The following is an 18,365-nucleotide window of genomic DNA, read 5'->3' on the forward strand; positions in this document are numbered from 1 at the left end:
AGTCATTTGGGAAGTGACTCATCAGACGGAAAATCCTCCTCCCTACATATCTGACTTTGCAATAAAAATAAATCAATCTTTAAAAAAACATAATGAAAATTTATCACTTTGACTTTCCAAAAAAACTGATTTTTAATTTTAATTTTTGAAGAAATTTCAAGCGATTCAAGGTTGTTTGCCAATATACGTCTTTCTTTTAAGGTTTATTTTATTTTTTATTGGAAAGGCAGGTTTACAGAGAGAAGGAGAGACAGACAGAAAGATCTTCTATCTGCTGGTTCTCTCCCCAAATGACCCCGCAAACCAGAGCTGAGCTGATCTGAAGCCAAGAACCAGGAGTATCGCCATGTCTAACATGCAGGTGTAGGGTCCCAAAGCTTTGAGCCATCACCTTCTGCTGTCCCAGGCCACAAGCAGGGAGCAGAAAGGGAAATATAGCAGCCAGGACGTGAACCAGAGCTCACATGGGATGTTGGCATTTGCAGGTGGAGGATTAACCAATTGGGTCATTGTACTGGCCCCTTGCCAATACACTTCTAGAACATCATGATTTTCTTTCGTCTCACCCTTTTTCCCTGCCTCCCACTCTGCCTCTTTCTCCCTTCCTCTCAATTGCCTGCCTTTAGGAAAAATCTGGAAAATCTCTGTGAATTATCCATTCTAGATACAAAGCATCTACAGCAGGTTTCTTGGCAATCAGGGAAGGGATGACAGGATCTTAAAACAAATGTGTGATTTCAAGAGACAGATCAGCAAGATATGATTATTGGACAGGACGCAGATGCCTTTGACGTTGTATCACCAAGCACTCCATCAAGAGAGTACAAAATCCTTGCAGGTGTTGGAAAACAAAGGCCTAGGATGTTTAGCATTTGGTTCTATATGTTTTTGCTTGAGGGGAAATGGAATATGCCATTATCATTTAGCCAACAGATGTAAAGGTTCTAATCAGAATCTCAAGGAGGAGAAGAAAAGAGGAGAAGGATTTAAAGCAGGAGAAAGAGGAAAGAAAGAAAGGAGAGAATGCAGGAATGAAGGAAAGAAGGCAGGGTGGCAGGAATGCAGGAATGATTGGAAGAATCAGCACAAAATCCAACAACATTGCATTTCCCCTTGGTCCTATTATGTTTTGATAGAAATTAATAAAAATTAAACTCTTCATGCATTGTCTGCTTGAAAATATTTTCCAATCAAATTGGGTAAATACATCCATCAGGTCATGTGACATTTTGGCTGTGGAGCCTCATTTCTCTCACCCACTGCACACATATTTCTTTCTCTCTCTTTGGTCGTCATAAAAGAAGCAGAAGCAGCCCACCCTGCCAATTTCTAAACAGCTGTGTATAGCTGCCTCTCTCAGATCAGTCTTCAGAGAGGATGGCTTTCAACCACAAACTGACTGACCTCCTATCCTCCCATTCTCCTTCCAGATATGGCTGTGTTTTCAGCCAAACATTGTGTATCTTAGCCACTTAAGACAAAGAGTCTGATTAAAAAAGAGTGCTAAGACAACTGAACGTACAACTTCTGTTCTGACAGTACTTAGTATCCTGGGCTCTGAAAAACTGCCAGTTCAAACATGCTTGACATGGAAAAGAGCCTTGACGAAAAGGCTGCTAATTATGTGTTGGTTTCCATGTGTCACTTGCAGAATATCCAGGGGGAAATTCTAGGAGAAGCTAGATAAAAGACTTGGCATAAGAAGCAGAGAGGGGTGGTTGTGCGAGACAAAACTTGTCAGAAGGTTAGTTCTGTGGATATCGGGGTGGTTTGAGTCTACTGGAGTAAGAAACACTGACAATTAAGCAATGATACATTGGAGTTAAGTAAATCAAATCAAATCAAATCAAATCAAATCAAATCAAATCAAAGAATCAAACATGAATAAGCCCTAGAGAGTGACCAGGAATCTGTAAAGCCACATTAGAGTTGTTCATTAGACACTACCTACTGGGAAGGCAAATGTAGCTAAGGCTTCAAAGATATGATGCGATGCAGGGGTCACAGAGAGTATTTGAAGGGAGAAGGAGACATATAAGATCCAGAACCTTAAAGACAGAGAAGAGAACAGAACCAGCGAAGTTTAGAGATGAGAGTTGTAGCTTATCATGTGAGTCTTTAGGTCATGCTAAAGAGAGAAGATTTTACTCTAGATGTGATAAAAACTTTATATTTTGCATATATTTATTTGAGATATGCATAGCAAACAGAGAAAAAGAGAGAGAGAGATAACAGAGGAATTTGGGTTGACAGTACTGTCCTTTACTGATGCATCCTCAGGGGCTGGTGGCTGGGCCAAGGTTGAAGTTGAGGTCTTGGAACACAATACAGGTCTCCCACATGGAAGGCAAGAACTCAAATGCTGGGGCCATCGCTGTTCTCCCCTGAGGTTCCCATTAGTAGGAAGTTGCAGTGAAGAGCTGGCTTACTTTACCATAGTAGTCCATTGTCTTAGGTTAGCTAGCCAGATGAAATCAAATCCTACTATTTGACCAGCATTAAATTAGACCTTCCGGCTGGTACAATGCTCACATTCAGGGCTCTTGCTCTTCCGTTATGTGTTAGTTGCTGGGCATGTTAACTTCTGTCCATGTGAACTATTCCATTTATAGTGGCTGCTGTTCACACGGTGCAACAGTAATTTGATACACTGAATGTCTCATGAAATATAAATAGATAACATTGCAAATCATTCACCGATGGCTTTTCATATCAATCTATTTATGGTAGTGCCCAGGCCTTTTCTCGTTCGTCACACTCAATGATGGGAAGGCTATAAAGGCTAAGGGAGGAATTCCTGCAGTTACCAATCATATCATGGAAAATAATTTAAAATACTTTTTAAAATAAAACAAAGTAGAACACTCCGCCTATGGCATAAAAAATCGAGGCATTGGATGTCACTCTTGTTCTTCTGATTTGGAATCCAAAGAAGTAGTTTTATGAGAGATAAGTTAGGATTCCAACCCAAACCTTACAGCATTATAAGGTAAAGTACCTGACATGAAAAACAGAATCAAGCACATCGGAGATTCAAGCCTGGAAATAGTTTTCCCCAAAATTACATCGAATTGTTTCTGCTACATAATTTCACAGGAGTATTGGTGATTTGACATTTCCTTGACATCTGGGTTCATGAATATTCACATAGAGTGCTGAATATTTTATTGAATGATGACATCTGGCACTCATAGATTAAGTGAGCTTTCTGCTACTAGGAGAAATAAAATAGATTTCTATTAAGAATCTAGTTTTTAGGTGAAGTTACTTTTTAATGTAGAAACATCATTTTCTATTATTCCAGTCATTTTTTTCTTCCTATTAGCTATGCTCTGATGTGGAGAAATATTATGGACTTCCATATTAACAATTTTATATCTTTCCTTTCCATTTCTTTTTCTTTTTTTAAAGATTTATTTATTTTATTACAAAGTCATATATACAGAGAGAAGAGATAGAGAGGAAGATCTTCCATCTGATGATTCACTCCCCAAGTGTGCGCAACGGTCGATGCTATGCCGATCTGAAGCCAGGAACCAGGATCCTCTTCCGGGTCTCCCACATGGGTACAGAGTCCCAAGGCTTTGGGCCGTCCTCGACTGCTTTCCCAGGCCACAAGTAGGGAGCTGGATGGGAAGTGGAGCTGTTCAGGACCAGAACTGGTGCCCATATGGGATGCTGGCACATTCAAGGAGAGGACTGTAGCCGTAAGGCCACGCTGCTGGACCCATTCCTTTCCATTTCTAAGGTACACTTTATGATTACCTAATGCAGCTAAAGTGTATTTCCCAATTCTGTCTTTCTCATGGAGAACTGTGTGTTCATGCTACACTGAGGGTATCATTAGGCATGCTCAGACTTTGACACCAGATGCTTTCAAGCGTGAGTTGCTCTATATTCTCCAGTATTAGTACCTTACTGCTGCTTTGTGAACAAGGAGTCTCTGCATTGATGCTTCATTTCTTCATTTGCTCCTCCCTTCCCTTATCCTGAATCCATGAGCCACAACAGTTCAGGTCTTAAGAAACTGCAGTACCTGCTATACATACATCTTTCCTTTAAAAATACCAAATTGTCCAGAACTGATAGCTGCTTGTGGAAAGCCCATACTTTGTCATTTCTGGTAGCTGCATGTGTTTGTCCTTGGCTGGCCAGGCTAGTGGTGTTCCCAGCAGCATGGAGGATTGGCAACCCTGCAGAATTCCTCCTTGTAGGTCTGTCAAAAGTCTTGTCTGACACAGATAAACTGGACATGATTATACAAACACATTGAGCCTTTCACTACAGCCTCTCAATTGTCCTATCCTACCAGAAAGTCTTGCTGGCACGTCGGTGACTGGTGCTGCATGGTAACATACGGTTTTTGTAAGGAGAAGTTTGTCCTTATGTTTTGCATTTTATGCAAGGCTTGATTCTCCCAAGTCTTCAGCTTCCAATCCCATCACCATTCATTTTCTTAGTGGCATTCATGATTGGATGATCCCAAAGTCCTCTTTCTGATACTTTCGGCCTCTTTGCTCCCCAGCACTAAGTATGGCATATTTATTCATATTCTGGCTTTCTCCTTGGAACAATTTTGACTAAACTTGCCAAAGAGATGCAAGTGGTTTTTTATTTCCATTCCATGTTATTAGTGAGAGGGAGCCTGATTTTTAGCTACCAAAATTCTCTCGATAACCTTTCGTAAGACAGCCCTTAGAGACTGACTTTCTCATAGTCTTCTAAACTAGGTCAGTCAAACATGGGAAATTCAAACATTAGATCTAAAATTTTCCGACAGTTATGTGCTGCAGTTTCTCTAATTTCTATCAAGCTAATAGCTTTTGGAAATACATCCTTGTTTTTCTCTACACTAAAGCTTTTTCTTAACTGATTATAGCTTCGGCTTAGCTCTATGCTTCTTGAACACAATAGACTCTCAATGAGTGTGTTTCAAATTGACTTTAAAATCAGCTTCATCAGCTCATCAGGTCTAACTTATGCTTGTACTGCAACTTGGTGAATTCATTGTCTTCTACTTCAATTATGCTTTAGAGCACTGTTTATATTTTTCAAACCCAGAATCTTTTTAAAGAGGAGAGTGAGGAATTTCTACATTCACCAAAACGGTGCCTATGTCTTCATTCCGAGATAAAACTGTACATTGTGTTATGTGTAGCTTGGAGCTGTGTTTGTGTTTGGCTCTTTAAGACACATTTACCATCTAAAAGATAATCTAGGAAAGTAGAGGGGGAAAAAGTTCTTCCATTTTGCTAAAAATAAAATCCCTAGGCTTAATAGTACACAAGATGACCCGCTTGCATGGCATGTAATGCAGTTGGACTAGAATTCACTGTTCGGTTTTTATTGAGAAATACCCTCTTCTTCTCCTTCTCTGAAGCACTGGGTAGCTGCCAATTCATCCAGCCTCTGAGGACATCTGGTAAAGCTCTGATTTGATTGCACTGGTCAGGTTGGATGGAAGTAGACTCAAACATCACTCTTCCGGGCATGCTTTCTCCATTTCTAACTTGAAATTGATCCACTTCATAAGTTCAGTCACCTTGAAAATCACCCCCTAATTTCTATCACTCACATTACCCCAGTTAGGCAGTTTTTAGCTACCTAGAGTTTGCATGCAATATTTATCAAATTAAATTGTGCATTGAACCCTGGGAGCCATATTTGGATCCCATATATCTAAAACATACTGCAAATACATTTATAACTACTTATCCTTCTGAACTTTTTCTCTAAGAAAGGGGAAGGAGAAAAGAGAATGTTAGACAAAAGGATAGTCCAAGAAATATCTTTCAGGAGTTTCTGGACTTCAACAATTCGGATTTTTATCTGAATTCTAACATATTCAGAGAGAGGGCTGTGTCTGATGGAGAGGAAGAATCTTAGAGAAAAGCATTCATCCTTAGTTATCCCCAATGTATCCAGCGTGTTTTCACATCTTTTTGCTATCAAAAGAAAACCTGAGTAGAAGTATTTTTGGAGCCCATGATAAGTCTTCACATTTACATTTATATATAATATGGCTTTGAAGAAATTCTAGACCATATCAATTATTAGCAGAAGTTTTGCCATTGGTAATTGTGCTTACCAGAGTACACCGGAGATTTATTTTAAGTAGTTTGCTTATTATCAATGGAAAATTAAAATATTCTCCTAGGTTTTATTGTGGGTAGTTTTCAAAAATGGATTGCCTGTGAATGTGTTCAGCAAAGCTTTCAAATTAAAAATTCAGAAAGGACTCTTGCCAGGCATCCTCGTGTGAGGAACATCATCTTTATACCCCACATGGCAATCCCTGATGCACCCGTGTGATGCCCAGGGAAGACAGTGTGACCTGGAATTCCAACTACTTCCTCAAGATCATCCAACTCCTGGACAATTACCCAAAATGCTTCATCGTGGGAGCAGATGATGTGGACTCCAAGCAGCTGCAGCAAATCCACATGTCCCTGTGGGGGAAGGCCGTGGTGCTGATGGGCAAGAACACCATGATGCGCAAGGCCAGCCGGGGCCACCTGGAGAACAACCTGGCCCTCAAGAAACTCCTGCCACACACCCGGGGCAATGTGGGCTTTGTGTTCACCAAGGAGGACCTCACTGAGATCAGGGACATGCTGCTGGCCAACAAGGTGCCCGCTGCTGCCTGTGCTGGGGCCATTGCTCCCTGTGAGGACACTGTGCCAGCTGAGAACACCGGTATGGGGCCCAAGAAGACCTCCTTCTTCTAGGCTTTGTGTCGGCAATGCCCACTTCACTGTGTACCCCCAGCCAAGTGGAGGGACTAGGGTTAAAAAGAAAGCAACATACACTGGGTCATTCGTGCAAGAAGAATGCCATTTCTTGAACTCCAGTCTGCCTTTTTATGCTCTCTAGTTCCTCCCAGTATTTTTCCAATGCTCAAGTAGTTCCTAAGATCCCCGGGGGCATCTTGGTAAACGGGAGGCAGGAACTTGCGGTTAAGCCAGGAGCTAAATGTATCAAGCCAAGATTGCACATCCTGTTACCCCTTGAAAACAAGCTAAGCTGTGGAGTTAACCCTTGGGACACCGGGCCCTGCATATCCTCCCTTTTCTGTTTTTAATTGACGCCTGTCTTAGGTTGTCCAGCAGTCAGTTGACACCCTACCCGTCATGGGGAGCCCTGCCTGGGGCATGTCAGATCCCTGTCTTAGGTTCATCATCAGCTCTGCCAGATCTTACCCATCTCTGGCTGCCCATCATGCATCATGCTCAACCAGACTTGGGCGCTAGGGTTTTCCACAGCCAAGGCCATCATGACTTCACAAATGATGACCCACTCCCGGGTTTGTTTCCTGCGTAGGTGGCAGAGAAGGGGAAACAGCACTGCAATCATAGCCACGACCATCATTCCCAAGGCTAAGACTCCGCTCCATTCCTTAAACTTCCGTGCTTCTAGTTTAATGCCATTTAGAATAACTTCCCCCAACATGGGGGGCACCTGGGTCTCATTGATCTTAATAATACTGGTGGCAAGCTGGCTGGTGAGTCAAAAGGACATTAGACTACTGTCCTGACAGATATTGATTAATTTCTGTTAGTCTAACTGAGATATTATGGGGGTAACACATATATGATGGTAAATCGGGGAGCAGCTGGAGATCTGCATTTCCCACAGGTACGATACCAGGAAGTCATACCACTGCTGCCAGGGTCTTCTCCTCCCAATGGGCTTTTACCCTGCAAGAACATCATTAGGAGTGGGATCATGCCGAGTTGGAGCCAAGGAGATTTGTCGTGTAAGTCTCTTGGGCACCCATCTCAGCATTTCTTCACCCTGAGGAAAAACACAAATGGAGCCTCGCCCCCATGTTAGCACTGGATCTGGTCCCCGCCATTTATTTGTGGCCGGATCTTTACATTTTACTTGGCATTTATTCTCATTAGCGGAGCGTAGCCAATGGTGCTCTGCAGGAACTACATCATTAGTGACAGTCAAAAAATTTAACACATAGATGGCGGATGCCAGTAGGGAATGGGGCGAGCTGTCGGCCACATCCCTGTTCTTTATTTTTTCTAGATAAACTTTAAGCGTGTGATTGGCATGTTTGACAATGGCCTGACCCTGAGGATTATGATGGATGCCTATTTTGTGAGTTATATTAAAATCTTGCCAGAACTTCTCAAAACCCTGGCTAACAGGGGCCGGTCCATTATCGGTCTTAATTTGTTTGGGAACCCCCCATATAGGCAAAGGCCTGTAAGCAATGGGCTTTAACATCTTTTAATTTCTCTCCTGAATGGGCGGAGGCATATATCATATGGGAATAGGTATCAACAGAAATATGTACATATTGAAGTTTTCCAAAGGAAGGGACATGGGTAACATCCATTTGCCATAGATGATTGGGCAATAACTCTCTGGGATTAACTCCTAGGGATGGGACAGAATAATAACGAGTGCAGACTTCACAATTGGTGACAATCAGAGTGGCTTGTTCTCTAGTCACCTTAGCATGTAATCTCAGGGAAGCTGCATTGAGATGGAACCTTTTGTGAAGGTGCACTGCCTGTTCATAAGGGTCCATGGTCAGGGATATGTGCAATACCTGAGTCAGAGCGTCTGCCCGTGCATTACCCTCGCTTAGGGGGCCAGGCAAGGAGGTATGCACTCTTATATGCCCAATAAATAGGAGATAAGTGCGCTGCCAAATCTGCTGCTGTAATTGTAAAAGAAGTAAATAAACTGAGGAGGTCGGGGCTATATAGGCTGTGATTTCTAAAGGTAAAATGACATGAGCCACATAGCAGCTGTCTGTGTATAAATTCAGGGGCTCATTATGATAAATTTGAAGGGCAGAAAGAACAGTGGCTATTTCAGCAGCTTGGGCTCATTTGTGGGAGATGGAAACAGCCCATTCTTCATGTCCAGAAACTATAGCAGTCTTGCCTTTAGCTGACCCATTGGTAAAAACCACACGGCCTCCTAATATGGGTTGTTGTCTAATTATTTTTCAAAAGACTGGGTGTCTTTTGAAAAACTGTACCAAGGGATGGGAAGGATAATGATTAATTAACTGAGAAGAAACCGTGGCACAAAAGACAGATCAATCATCAATATTATTCTGCAGCCGTACCACTTGTTGGGAATCATAGGGAATGGAGATGAAATCAGGATATTTTCCAAAAATTTGCAGGCTGATCTTACATGCCGTATACAACAGAGATATAACAGCTGTGGGATAGGATTGAACCATTTGTCCAGTGGATGTTGGGGAGTGGACCCAACATATAGGTCCTGGTGGAATGATTATAGTGCCTTTGGCTGATTCCGCCATGACTTCTATTTCTGCAGGGGTATCCTCATCTATCACTCGTGGGAGTACTCTGATTCCATGCATAGTAGCACTGCTTCTTCCCAGGATCAGGCCCAAGGCATTCTTAGGCAAGGAGCCCCTGACTCCTGTTTTTATCCACTGGAGCCCCAGGAGCAGGGTCAATACCTCTCTGGAAGCAGCACAGAGGTCCAGACCTGCACTACCTGGTGTTGTTCTGAGGAGAGTTGAAATGTCAGTGTTCCTCGCTGTGGGAGAGCGACTCTGAAAGGAGTCTTTGCTGTTCCAGAAGTTGTAGGTGTCTGCTGGGCTCCATATGCCTGAGGCAGGTGGGCCCAGAGCGGGTGGGCCCCTGGTCCCATTTCCTGAATAGGAATTACCTTGGGCATCATATCTGGACGTACAATCACTGGTCCAATGATAGCCTTTATGGCATCTCAGACAAAGATCTGGGGCCGGCAAGGATTGTGGGGGTGATCTTCCTTGTAGGGGGATTTTGGGGCACTCTTTTTTAAAATGTCCAGGCTGTCTGCACCCAAAACAGACTTTAGAACACGCCCCAGATATGCGCTGAGGGTGTTGAACAGCGGTTGCTATTACTTGTCTGAGGGCATGGGTGGAATCAATATGTCTGCAAATTTTAAGATAATCATGTAGAGACTTATCTCTGTGGGACCAGAGGGCATTCTGGCAATATTAGCGTTCTCAAAGGCTATATGCTTAATTACTGGCATAGCCAGTTCCACGTTACCAAAGATCTTGGTAGCAACCTACATAATATGGTCCACAAATTCTTGAAAATGTTCTGTAGGGCCTTGCAAGACCTTGGAAAGCTGGTCTCCTGTATTAGCATTAGGTAAGGCCTTCCAAGCTCCAAGGGCAGCATTTGCTATCTGTGCATAAACTCCTAGATCATAATTGTTGTTGGATGTCTTCATAATTTCTGGTGCCGGTGAGCATTGCAAAATTTCAGTCTGGATGCACATCAGCTGTGTTGCTTTCTGCAAAAATCCTGCATCTGTCCTGAAAATCCCCTCTGCATAGGACAAAGTCGCCACCATCAAGAGCGGAGCAGCACAATTACATCCAATCACTAGGAGTAAAATTCAAACTAAAAAAGGATTCTACCAGTACAAGAGTAAAGGGCACCTGGGCGCCATAATCTTTAATGGCCGGCTTTACATTTTGAGGTCTTTAAATTGAAGGGGCTGATGCTCCCAATGAGGAGGACCCCCTTTAACTGGGGCCTCTATTATATGGAAGCATGGAACCCTGCCCATCAGCTGATCGGTGGGGCTGTCACTCCATGGCCGTGTGGGGTAATAATTGCACAGAGGGCCCATGGCTTCCTTCTTAGGAGGCGCGGTAGGGATCACAAAATCTGGGGCATATGGTGGCAGCACTGAACTGGACAATTTGCTAGAGGAACATTCACCTATTCCTGCCTCCTTTAATTTACTTTTAATATCCTTAATATCCTGCTTTAAGGAAACCTCCTCCTCATCCCCTTTGTCCTCGCTCTCTTCTGAAGAAGAGTCCTCGCTCGGGGTGGCTGAGGCTTCGATGGACCTTCGGACCTCTCTTCCCTGGATTTCTTCAAAAGTAGTCTGCATTTCCCTTAATTGTTTCTTAACTTTCACTTTATCGGTAAATAGTGAATCATGGACTAAGCACCACAAAGAAAAGGTGGCAATGGGGAAATCGTCGGGGTCTTTTTGTAGGCAGGACTGTAAATCAGCCTTAACCTGTTCCCAATCGGGGATACTCAAACAGCATGAAACAATAAACCAAGGGCTACTAGATTGAATGGCTTTAACAAAATTTCTGATTATCCTATTTTTAACTGGCGTCCCCAATTGATGTAGAAGTTCTTCAAGCTCGGTGACTAATTTATCCTGGGAGAAGGTAGAACCCATTTTATAGTCCTTTTCACAGGATAAATCAATCACCAAGACCCAACCATACTTCAAAATACATCTCCCTCTGCTAACTGTCTAGGAAAGGCTTACAATATGTCTCACTTACCTTAGTCAGCTGGCCAGCCTCCCAGGACAACCCTTCATCGAATCCTCTCTTTCTCGATCTCGGTGGCACCTTCAGATGTCAGCAATGCCTACTTTACTGTGTACCCCAAGCCAAGTGGAGGGACTAGGGTTAAAAAGAAAGCAACATACACTGGGTCATTCGTGCAAGAAGAATGCCATTTCTTGAACTCCAGTCTGCCTTTTTATGCTCTCTAGTTCCTCCCAGTATTTTTCCAATGCTCAAGTAGCTCCTAAGATCCCCGGGGGCATCTTGGTAAATGGGAAGCAGGAACTTGCGGTTAAGCCAGGAGCTAAATGCATGTGCCAAGATTGCACATCCTGTTACCCCTTGAAAAACAAGCTAAGCTGTGGAGTTAACCCTTGGGAGACCGGGCCCTGCAGCTTTGGGCATCACCACCAAGATCTCCAGGGGTACCATCTAAATCCTGAGTAACGTGCAGCTGATAAAACTGGAGACAAGGTGGGGGCCAGCGAGGCCACGCTGCTCAACATGCTGAACATCTCCCCCTTCTGCTTTGGACTGATCATCCAGCAGGTGTTCTACAACGGCAGCATCTACAACCCCGAAGTACTGGGCATCACGGAGGAGACCCTGCACTCCCGCTTTCTGGAGGGTGGGCATAATGTGGCCAATGTGTCTCTGCAGATTGGCTACCCAACTGTTGCTTCTGTGCCCCATTCCATCATCAATGGGTACAAGCGGGTCCTGGCTCTGTCTGTGGAGACAGATTACACCTTCCCACTTGCTGAACAGGTCAAGGCCTTCCTGGCTGATCCATCTGCCTTTGAGGCTGCTGCCCCTGCATGTACCACCACCTCTGCTGCTCCTGCTGCTGTAGCTGCAGCCGAAGCCCCAGCCAAGGTGGAGGCCAAGGAGGAGTCGGAAGAGTTGGACGAGAATATGGGCTTCGGTCTCTTTGACTAAGCCAAAAAGCAACCAGCTCAGCCAGCTTTATCTATGAAATGAAGAAATAAAGGCTTACTTCTCTAAAAAAACAAAACAACAACAACAAAAATTCAGAAAGGCATCTGAGAACTCATTGATGGTAACAGAACTCAACTGGGAGTTGAAGTAAGTAAAGGAGGATAATTTATAAAATTGCACCAAGAGTTTACAAGCAGAAATATAATGATCTGAATACTACTCATATGCACCTACTTCTCATAAACATTCCTGCAGGTTTTTGAAAAGCAAAATGACAAGCTTTGTGCTGTAGAAACACACGAGGCAGCAGAAGTGGTAGTGTTACAGGACCACAGGAAGAGGTATGAAAAAGCCTTAGACTTTTGTTTAAACAGGAGCTTTCCAGAAACACAAATCTGCAGTTAACCTCAGCTGGCTCAAAGCAGAGTGTCACATTCACAGCTGCCTTTTTCAGGTTGTGTTAGGTAGCTTGGCAAGGGAAGCAATAGAGACAGAAAAGTATCATTCAACAATAAGTTATATGAACAATAAGTTCATTGATTCCTTATGTAAATTTCCCTGTGTTACTGTGGTCTCACTAATTAGGATATGTTTCTGTGGTCAAGTATAGCATCACTCCTCTCTTTAACGTGTTGCCTCATATAGCCGAGTGCCAAAAATCAGGAGTTTTACTTCTATTAAGCTGTTCCCCCTCCCCTTTCTATCCTCTGCTCTCACTGTATGTCTACAGTCTTCCCTTTGTACGCCAGTCTCATTTCTTTAGGCCAGTTGTGAATACAGGTGTCAAAAGCAACCAGGCTCATATTTCAACTGGACATCAAGACAGAGCTAAATAAGCAGTACATTTTATATCTGTTCCTCAGGAGGTATGATTTGAAGAACTTGTATCTATTAATCAAATGTCAAGATAGCACTCTTAATTACTTTAAAAATATTTTTTGGTGTATTTTAGAAATATTTTTCAAAGAACATTTTACATCCACAAGCTAACAGGCAGTAACACATTTTAGGAAAAGTATAGAACAGAGCCTGGCATGGTAGCCGAGTGGCTAAATCCTCGCCTTGCATTTGCCGGGATCCCATTTGGGCACGGGTTCATGTCCTAGCCACTCCACCTCCCATCCAACTCCCTACTGCTGGCCTGGGAAAGCAGTCAAGGACAGCCCAAAGCCTTGGGTCCCTGCACTCGCGTGGGAGACCCAGAAGAAGCTCCTGGCTCCTGGCTTGAGATCAGCTCTGAGTATTGCAGCCACTTAGGAATGAACCAGCAGACTGAGAATCTTTGTCTCTCCTTCTCGCTATGTTTCCAACTTTCCAAAAAAGTAAATAAATATGTTAAAACAATAAAAAAACAGTATTGTACAAGTATGTAGAAGAGCAAGCGGTGTTTTCATCAGTGCTGATTGGAATGCAAAGTGAATAACCACCTTGCATAACAGAATATCTGTTTCTTTAAACGTTTTACATTCACTGTATAATCCAACCTTTTCTTTATTAGATACATACGCAGGAGAAATACAAAAAATCTATTTGGAGAAAGTGAATACACGCTTTACATATGATTCACTAAAGTTGACTACAATCACTCCTGGTTGATCAAAAGAGAACTGAGTATGTAAGTTGCAGTGTATCAGTACAGTGCAAAACTATACACACTTTAGTATCAGTGAATCCCAAAACAGTTATGCTTCAGACAGGGAGAGTGCATGTTTTAATATTCTACAGCCTGAGTCTACAGAAAAGAAAGTTAAATCATGCCAGAAATGAGATCAATGATTGCTTGAAGGAGTGGGGACAGGTGAGAAAGAGTAGGAAGGAGTCTATCCAAGGGCATGAGAAACGTTTGAGGTGTATGGTTACACAGACAATATATGTATGTTAGCTTAATTGCAATGTTTTTAATGACATATATTTATGAATATGTTATATACTTTGTAGCACCTTTTATTACATATTCATGAAGACAAAAAGCTAAACATTGATTCAACTAAAGTAATGCTTAGTAAAAGACTTACAATATTAAATAATCACATTAAAAGCAAAGAAATGTGTTTAGATCAATAATCTATACCCCTACGTTAAGAACCTAAGACAAGCCAAGTGCAATGTGTTTCCTCTGCTTTTTAATAAATACACATAGTAAATAAATAAGTCTTTTCTTTACAAAAGGAATATAAATCACATCACAGAGTGAGAGATAGTATTTACAAAACCCATATGATACAGAACTTGTGTAAACTGCATAAAGAACACTTAGATCTCTATAATAAAATTAATATTCAAAAAATAGCAAAATGTTTGGAATGGACACTTCAGTAATGTAGATGTATACATGGAAATAAGCACATTTTTAAATGCTCAGGGATGTTAGTCATCAGAGAAATGTTAAAATCCAAACTGATAAAGGCCAACCGTATAATGGCAAAATTTTAAAAAAAACACCTTTTCAAGTTTTTGCATGGATACGGATCTACTACAGCTCAAGTGCATTGCTGGTGAGCAGGCAAAACTACACAGTCATGCCTGTATGGTTAAACAAATACACGCTTATTCTACAACCCAACAAGTCTACTTGCTTTTATTCAAGAGTAATAAAAATTGAAGTCCTCTCAAAGACATGTACTCCACTGTTTAGAGCAACTTTGTTTATAATGTCCCCTAACTGAAAACAATCCAAATTTCTACTGAGTGGAAATGTTTTTAATCAGACCTAATTTTAAAGAAGAAAAACATTTTCAGACTTGATTGGAAAGACTATATATATCATGTGTTCCTCTCAGACTTCAGACGTATGAGAAAATATTCTAACATTCGGTTTAAGTGTATAGAATTAGTAGCCAATCATCCAGGATCCATTAGTATCACTGTTAAAAGTAAAAGACACTGGACTTGCCACTGTGGAACTCCTTGTTTATTTCCATGTAAATAGCACAATGCCAAATCATTTTGAGTTAGCAACCTTCAAGCAAATGCAATTTCCATTTAGTTTTTGTAACAAGGCTTTCCTATATATCCCTCAGGATTTGATGGGGGGAAAATCTTTAAAAATAAATATAAAAAGACACTCATTCCCTGGGGTCTGCAAGGAAATCTGGCTTCAGTCACCAAGAACTTCTGCCAGAGTTTGTTTCTTTGTTTGTGTATCACCACTTAGCAGCATTTTCTGAATCATCTTGATGAGAAGCCAGAGAAACACATGAGAACAAGTTAGATACACAGTATTCCTTTGATGTGTGTTAGTATAATAGCTGCATCTATAGCGGAGAAATTGGTCTTCTACCAAATATGCAAACATACACAGTACCTTTAATACAAAGTTATCACATGAGGCAAAACTTTCATCTGTAATCCATACAATGATGGGATGCTGTTTGGCACAAAATTAGTCAAAGCTTCATACAAAACAAGCTGTGATTGCCAGAATTTTTATGTAGAACGTAGCTTAAGGAGTTGTCCTGATCCTTGAAATGCCCAAGTAGCTTTGCAGATGGAGGCCAGCAAAAAGTGGGTGGACAGTGAGGCTGAGGCAGGAATGTTGTGGGGGAAGCCAATACGTGTAAACACATCTTCAAATTTTATTCGAGGGTTCAGCCTTCACACAATTCCAAATAAAACACACTCGTTGTTATCAGAGTGGAGTTTTGAGATAATCATACCTTAAATTTTTTTTGGAGGAGTTGTATTGGGGTCACTAGTATATGAAACAAGTAATACATGAAAAAAATCACACAGTATTTTAACTTCAAATCTGTATTAACTAAATCTAAGAGGAATAATGAATACATCAGAGTCATCATATTCAATAAAACTCTTGCTATATTCAATCTCATCTTGCAAAAGAAAATGAGGTAAATATTTTAAGTTAAAAGTATCCAGCAAAAGAATGGAAGAAAATAATAAATGTATTCTAGATATTTGAAAGTTTGCTTTTGAATAATAGAGAACTGGATTCATTTTAATGTGCTTCTAAAATGAAACAAAAGCATCAACTGATCTATTTGGATCGTTAAAGTTAAGTTTTACCTAACAGTAACACACAACTCTGGCTGACCCCTTTGTGTGCTTAATTCAGCCCAGGAGAGGAGACCAGGGCAGACTCATTTGCAAAAGTTTTGCATCGCACATAACCATTCCTTTAAAGAAGAGAAAGAACCACCTGAAGAGATCCTTGCCATAAACTCAGCCTAAAGGATAAGAGATTCCTACCAGTAAGCAACCAGCAGGCATGTGGTGTAGCCAACACTTTAGTAACATAACCCACCTTCACAGGGAGAAGCTACTTAGGAGAAGGCTTCCAGCATATTAGATTTGTGTAGTATTTGCTAGATAGCAGAAGAATAAGTACATACCACAGTGCCAAGTAAATATAGCAAAAACAAACTAAACCAGAAGGAGAACTTGCTTTCTGTTACCTAGTGGGAAACAACACATTTGATAATGAAACAGAGGAAGCCTTCACAAATCACGTATACATTTCTTTCATCTACCAACAAGATTCAATTACTATTAAGATCTGACACATAATGAGGAAGAGCTAAGACAAATTGCTTACAGGCAGAAGGGAACTAAAATATCTTTTGTAGTTTCATTGGAGAAGAGATGGAAAATAACTTATCTCCCTCATTTCACAGATACTCACCAAGTCTGTGAATATTTTCATTTCAATCCAAAGCCTACGATTTTATTTATTTCCTTGGCTCCACAAAACTCTTGCTAATTGTACACTGAGCACAATAAAAAATATACTTTCTATAGTATGGTTTGTAAAAATTTTCTTGTAGCAAAATACACAAAGTGAAAATTAACAGAGAGGAGGAGAGACAGAGAGGAAGGTCTTCTGTCCGATGATTCACTCCCCAAGTGAGTGGCTGCAACAGCTGATGCTATGCCGATCAGATGCCAGGAGACAGGAACCTCTTCCAGGCCTCCCACATGGGTGCAGAGTCCCAACGCTTTGGGCCATTTTTGACTGCTTTCCCAGGGCACAAGCAGGGAGCTGGATGGGAAGTGGAGCTGCCGGGATTAGAACCGGCGCCCATATGGGATCCTGGCGTGTTCAAGGTGAGGACTTTAGCTGTTAGGCCACGCCGCCAGGCCCCTTTTCCTCAGTTTTCACACTGGTTGTGTGTTGTTTATAATTTTTAATACATCACTGGAGATTTGATATTAATCCCTTATCAAATGCATTATTTGCAAATATCTTCTTTCATTCTGTGGATTGCCTCTTTGCTCTGTGGAGTAAAAATGTATCTTTTTGATAGACAAAACCTGAATTTTCATGTGGTCCGATTTGTACATTTTTGTTTGGTACCCATGGTTTTAATGTCATATTTTATAAAGTGCTATTGCATCCAATGTTGGAAAGTTTTCTTTCCCCCATGTTTTCTTTCTTAATGATTTATATATTTTTATTAGAGAAGGAGAGACAAAGAAAAAGATCTTCCATCTGCTGGTTCACTTCCCAAGTGCCGTAAGAACTAGAGCTGAGCCAATCCAAAGCTTCTTCTGGCTTTTCCATAAGGGTGTAAGGTCCCAAGAACTTGGGCCATTGTCCACTGCTTTCCTAGGTCACAAGCAGTGACCTAGTGGATGGGAAATGGAGCAGCTGGGACATGAACAGTGTCCATATGGGATCACGATGCTAGCAAGGTGAAGATTTAGGCAGTGAGCCATCGTGCCGGGCTCCCTATGTTTTCTTCTAAAAGTTTTATAGTTTAAAATCTTATGTTTAGGTCAGTGATACATATTGGGTTAATTTTTATACATGACATTAAGGAAGAATATAATATTCTTTTGCATACAGATATCTAGTTTTCTCAGTGCTATTTGTTATGAAATCTGTCCATGATTTCCAAAGAAGATGTTGAATTATGTTTGTATCCATAATTTTTACAGAGAGAAGGAGAGACAGAGAGAAAGATCTTCCATCTTCTGGTTCACGCTCTAAGTGGGCCCAAGAGCCAGAGCTCAGGTTCTGAAGTCACGTTGCACACCCATTTGCAGGGTTCCAAAGCTTCAGGTCATTCTGTACTATTTTCCCAGGCCACAGGCAGGAAGATGGATAGAAAGTGGAGCAGCTGGGACATGAACTGACATCCGTATG

At 41.6% G+C, this 18,365-nt stretch overlaps 1 pseudogene; it reads left to right on the forward strand.

Annotated features, from left to right (window-relative positions):
* The first annotated feature begins 6,244 nt into the window (after nt 1-6,244).
* Nucleotides 6,245-12,338, forward strand: LOC101523405 (large ribosomal subunit protein uL10-like; annotated as a pseudogene).
* The last annotated feature ends 6,027 nt before the right edge of the window (nt 12,339-18,365 follow it).

The sequence above is a fragment of the Ochotona princeps genome, chromosome 2 (assembly GCF_030435755.1).
Source record: "Ochotona princeps isolate mOchPri1 chromosome 2, mOchPri1.hap1, whole genome shotgun sequence".
Lineage (NCBI taxonomy): Eukaryota > Metazoa > Chordata > Mammalia > Lagomorpha > Ochotonidae > Ochotona > Ochotona princeps.